General features: G+C 45.6%; 1 pseudogene; it reads right to left on the minus strand.

The window, feature by feature from the left end:
• Positions 1-2459: 2459 nt before the first annotated feature.
• On the minus strand, positions 2460-3887 carry LOC104664560 (annotated as a pseudogene).
• Between the last annotated feature and the right edge of the window lie 1755 nt (positions 3888-5642).

A 5642-nucleotide genomic window follows, 5' to 3' on the forward strand; every position in this document is an offset into this window, starting at 1 on the left:
GCATGAGTACAACAGCAGTTTTAATCATATGCCTGTTTGTAGCAGACTTCAAGCAGCCAAGGGTATCGCAACAAATCACAGCCCAGTGAAAACAGTTTAACAGGGGACTGTCTGATGTGGTACAAGCATTCCCTTGGTCTGATTTCACCTAGAAGATGTTGTGTCGAGAGCAGTGGTTTGCAAACCTGCCGATGGGGCCTTGGAACTTGTGCTTGCAGATAATCCCCTGAGTTCAGAACCAGTAGCATGGGCACTAGAAAACAGCTAAGGAGAATGGACATTTTGAGTTGCGTGCAGTGGGAATGGTACACTCAGGGATGAGAATATGTGCTGTACTTCATATGGATATTTTCTCATATGAAGGAACAGAAGAGTGGAAAGTGCAGAAGAAGCAGGTTTTCAGGGGGTTGTCTTGCTTTCAGTTTTGAGCAGATGGAGTTTAAAACACCCATGGGCCAATGAAGTGCAGATTTCCAGCAGGTAGTTGGAAATTTGAGTCTGGGACTCAAGAGTGAAGTGAGCGGTGAGCTGATAATACAGAATCATCTGTATGAAGGAGAGAGTTGAAGGTATAAAAAGCGTGAGTTTTTTAAGGAAAAGAGGAGAGCCTTGTGAAGTACGTATGTTTAGTTTCCAGAGGAAGAGAGTAGAGTAAAGGAGGTGGGAGATGTGGCCAGAAAGGAATAACAGAAGTTCACCTGCCAACTCACAGGGAGGGAAGAGCTTCTGGGAGGAGGAGGTGGGTGGATGGCCAATGGGGTGCGATATGGTTAGGCTTTGTGTTCCTACCCATATCCCCCCTCCCCTCCCATCCCATCCCATCCCATCCCATCCCCTCCCATCCCCTCTCCTCTCCTCTCCTCTTTCTTCCTTTCTTTCTTGATGGAGTCTCATGCTGCTGCCTAAGCTGGAGTGTGCACTGGTGAGATCTCTGCTCACTGCAACCTCCACCTCCCAGGTTCAAGAGATTCTCCTGCCTCAGCATCCTGAGTAGCTGGGATTACAGGCACCTGCCACCATGCCTGGCTAACTTTTATATTTTCAGTACAGATGGGGTTTTGCCATGTTGGCCAGGCTGGTCTTGAACTCCTGACCTCAGGTGATCCACCCACCTCGGCCTCCCAAAGTGCTGGGATTACAGGCATGAGCCACTGTGCCTGGCCAAATCTCATTTTGAATTGTAATCCTGAGATGTCAAGGAAGGGAAGTGACTGGATGATGGGGGTGGTTTCCCCCATGCTGTTCTTGTGATAATGAGTGAATTCTCACGAGATCTGATGGTTTTTAAATGGTAGTTTTTCTTGTGTTCTCATACAGTCTCTCCTACCACCATCTAAGATGAGGCTGCTCCCCCTTCTGCCATGACTGTAAGCTTCCTGAGGCTTCCCAAGACATGTGGAATTTAAATCTCTTCTTTATAAATTATCCAGTCTTGGGCAATTCTTTATAGCAGTGTGAAAACGGACTAATACAGGGTGGATGTTATTAACTACAGTTCCTGGGGGATAAAAGGTGAGAAGCTGTCAGGACTTTGGACTTCAGGTTTACCTTGCAGTATGTATGATGGGGATGTATGATGGGGATGGGTGGTTTTCACGGGCTGGAGAGCTGAGTGGGAAGTGAGAAGTCTCCTTTCACTTCCTGGGACTTCATAGAGATCATTTCAATCTGATAAGTCTCCTGACCACCTTCTTACTCTTGCTTTATACAGAAAATATTATTTTTAAGAAGTCTGGCTGGTACGGTGGCTCACACCTGTAATCCCAGCACTTTGGGAGGCTGAAGCAGGTGGATCACTTGAGGTCAGGAGTCTGAGACCAGCCTGGCCAACGTGGCAAAACCCCATCTCTGCTAAAAACACAAAAATTAGCTAGATGTGGTGGCGCACACCTGTAATCCCATTTACTCTGGAGGCTGAGGCATGAGAATCGCTTGAACCCAGGAGGCAGAGATTGCAGCGAGCCAAGATTCTGCCACTGCACTCCAGCTTGGGCAACAGAGCGAGACTTTTTTTTTTTTTTTTTTTTTTTTGGTGAAAGAACACACTTTGGCCGGGCGCGGTGGCTCAAGCCTGTAATCCCAGCACTTTGGGAGGCCGAGACGGGCGGATCACGAAGTCAGGAGATCGAGACCATCCTGGCTAACATGGTGAAACCCTGTCTCTACTAAAAAATACAAAAAACTAGCCGGGCGAGGTGGCGGGCGCCTGTAGTCCCAGCTACTCGGGAGGCTGAGGCAGGAGAATGGCGTGAACCCGGGAGGCGGAGCTTGCAGTGAGCTGAGATCCGGCCACTGCACTCCAGCCCGGGCGACAGAGCAAGACTCCGTCTCAAAAAAAAAAAAAAAAAAAAAAAAAGAACACACTTTATTGGGAAGCAGACTGCTTCACAGTGACCAACAAAAGAAGGCCACCCAATGGGCACTTACACATTGTACTCCAAAAGACATAGGATGTTTTGCTAATAAAAATCAATGGGAATAGGGATTCCTCTGGACAACTCCCCCAACCTCATCCCTTTCAGGGATTCATAAATCTCCCATCCATTTTCCTGATGGCAGCTGTGGTTCACTAGAGACAGCCCCTTAGGAGTGCCTTCCTGTTACTTACAAAGAACATTTTCTTTAGATTTTTGAAATCTTCATTTGTTACTTTCATTCTAGTTCTCTTAAGGCCATGAGATCAGCTTCCGTGCAGATTGCCTTGATGTCAGCACCAGAGAGGTCATCTTTAGCCACGATCAAGTTGTCCAGGGTTACATCATTGGCCAGCATCATCCTGCTGGGTGAATCTGAAAGATGCGCTTCTTAGTCTTTTCATCAGGCAGGGGGAACTCAATCTTCCTGCCAATGCGACCTGGTCTGATAAATGCTGGATCCAAAGTTTCTATTCGGTTTGTGGCCATGATACCTTTCACATTTCTCCTAGAATCAAATGCATCCAACATGTTCAACAGTTCCAACATTGTTTGCTGAATTTCTCTCTCACCACCAGAATTTGAGTCATATCTTTTTGTCCCAGTGGCGCCAATTTCGTCAATAAGCACAATGGACGGTTCATGTTCTTCAGGAACTTGAAACAATTCCTGTACAAGTTTGGGCCCATCACCTAGGTACTTCTGAATAAGTTCAGAGCCAACCACTCTCAAGAAAGTGACTGAGGTTGGGCTTGCTACTGCTTTGGCTAACAAGGTTTTACCCGTGCCAGGTGGACTATAGAGAACGACCCCTTTAGGAGGCTTTATACCCATCTCTCCATAATATTCAGCTTGGGTGAAAGGAAGCGCCACAGTTTCCTTAATTTCCTGAATTTGATTGTCCAACCCCTCAGTATCGGCATAGGTCTCCTGAGGGACCTTTTCCACCTTCATCACTGTGACCAGGGGATCCGTGTCATCCATCAGCACCCCTCTCACGGCATGCACCTTGTGGTTGAGCAGGACCGAGCAGCCAGTTTCCAGCAGATCCTTATCTACAAATGAAAGAATGCTGACGTAGTGTTCTGAGCCCACAGACGTAGACACGATGGCATGATTGTCATTGATGATCTCTTCCAGGTTTCCTGTTGACATCGGGGTTCTCCTCAGATCATCCACTTTTGATCTTTCCTCCTCTTGCTTTTCTTCTAATGGTTTCATTTGTTCCTGATTTCTAATGAATTCTTCCTCCATGAGAAGATAGTCTTTAATTGTCTCTAACTTCATTAATTTTAACCAGCACTGAGTGTGAGGTGTCACCAGCGGCAGTTTGCTGGCAACATCTGGTCCCTTTGTTTTCTTCTTCTTTTTCCCCACTCTAGTTGGTACAGGGTGTTCGTATTTCTTTTTCTTGTCCTTGTCATCCTTCTTGCCACCTCCAGGACCGTGACCACCACTCTGACTTTGACCCATCTTGCCTTGGCCACTTGAACTCAAGACTCTTAAAAAAAAGAAAGAAAGAAAGAAATCCAATTATTCTACAAAGACTGATTAAGCCCAGGATCACTGATTATTATGATTAAAGTTGAGACCCTTCAAAGGTGAGGTTTAACTTTCTTTGGTGTGGAAGAAATGTTTCAAGTAATTGAGTTTCAGAACCTGTCATTGCTAAATCCCTATAAGGGGGCTTTGATTTGAACCTTTTAAAAACTATCTTCAGAGGGCCATCTTTTTTGGTGTATTCTTGCTAGTGAGAGAGGGACAGTCTCCAGGAAGCTCAGAATCTCTCAGTTGTCCAAACAACCTAGCAAAGCTTCCGACAATGGGTTCACAGTGAAATGGTTCTGTCACAGGAATGTGAGATAGGTCTGTTTTCAGTGTCATTTTCTAACTATTGATCTTTTTTCTTTCTTGCTTGCTTTTTTTTTTTTTTTTTTTTTTTTTTTTTTTTTTGAGACGGAGTCTCATTCTGTCGCCCAGGCTGGAATGCAGTGGCACAATCTTGGCTCACTCCAAGCTCCGCCTCCTGGGTTTAAGCGATTCTTCTGCCTCAACCTCCCAAGTAGCTGGGACTACAGGCATGCACCATCACACTCAGTTGATTTTTTTGTATTTTTGATAGAGATGGGGTTTCAGCATGTTGGCCAGGCTGGTCTTGAACTCCTGACCTCAGGTGATCTGCCCGCCTTGGCCTCCCAAATTGCTGGGATTACAGGTGTGAGCCACCACGCCTGGCTGCTTTCTTTAGTTCATACATATATCTATACTCAGAACCCTCGTTCTGGCTCTGTTGCTCAGGCTGGAGTGCAGTGGCGCCATCTTGGCTCACTGCAGCCTCTGCCTCCTGGGCTTAAGTGATCCTCCCACCTGAGCCTCCAGAGTAGCTGGGAGTAAGAGTACAGGCATGCACCATCACACAGAGCTAATTATTATTATTATTTTTTGTAGTTTTTGTAGAGGCGGGATTTCACCATGTTGCCCACGCTGGTCTCAAACTTTTGAGCTCAAGCAATCCACCCACCTTGGCCTCCCAAAGTGCTGGGATTATAGGTGTGAGCCACTGTGCCTGGCCATATTTAACAATTTTTTTTACATTTTACTACATATTTGCTTCATATGATAACATTACGTATATGCACATATATACTATTTTTTCTAAAGATTTAAAAGTTATATACCTCAAGAAACTTCACCTTTCAATACTTTAGCATATATCTCTCAAAATGATATTCTCCTGCATAACCATGATAACAATATAACACCTAACTCAACTAATAATTATGCTCCAGTGTATAAGATTTCCTCAGGCCGGGTGTGGTGACTCATGCCTGTAATCCCAGCACTATGGGAGATTGAGGCACTTGGATCACAAGGTCAGGAGTTCAAGACTAGCCTGGTCAATATGGTGAAACCCTGTCTGTACTAAAAATACAAAAATTAGCCAGGCGTAGTGGTGCGCGCCTGTAGTCCCAGCTACTTGGGAGGCTGAGGCAGAAGAATCGCTTGAACCCAGGAGGCGGAAGTTGCAGTGAGCCAAGATTGCGCCGCTGCACTCTAGCCTGGGAGACAGAGCGAGACTCCATCTCCAAAAAAAAGATTTCCTCCGTTGTCCCCAAAGTATTTTATATATCTGGTTTGTTCAAAACAAGATCTAATCAAGAGCATTCCTCTTTTTCTAGAACAATCATTCCTTCCCTTCCCCTCCTCCCAAGTATGTCGACTTGAAGA

This window comes from Rhinopithecus roxellana, chromosome 4 (genome assembly GCF_007565055.1).
Source record: "Rhinopithecus roxellana isolate Shanxi Qingling chromosome 4, ASM756505v1, whole genome shotgun sequence".
Classification (NCBI taxonomy): Eukaryota; Metazoa; Chordata; class Mammalia; order Primates; family Cercopithecidae; genus Rhinopithecus; species Rhinopithecus roxellana.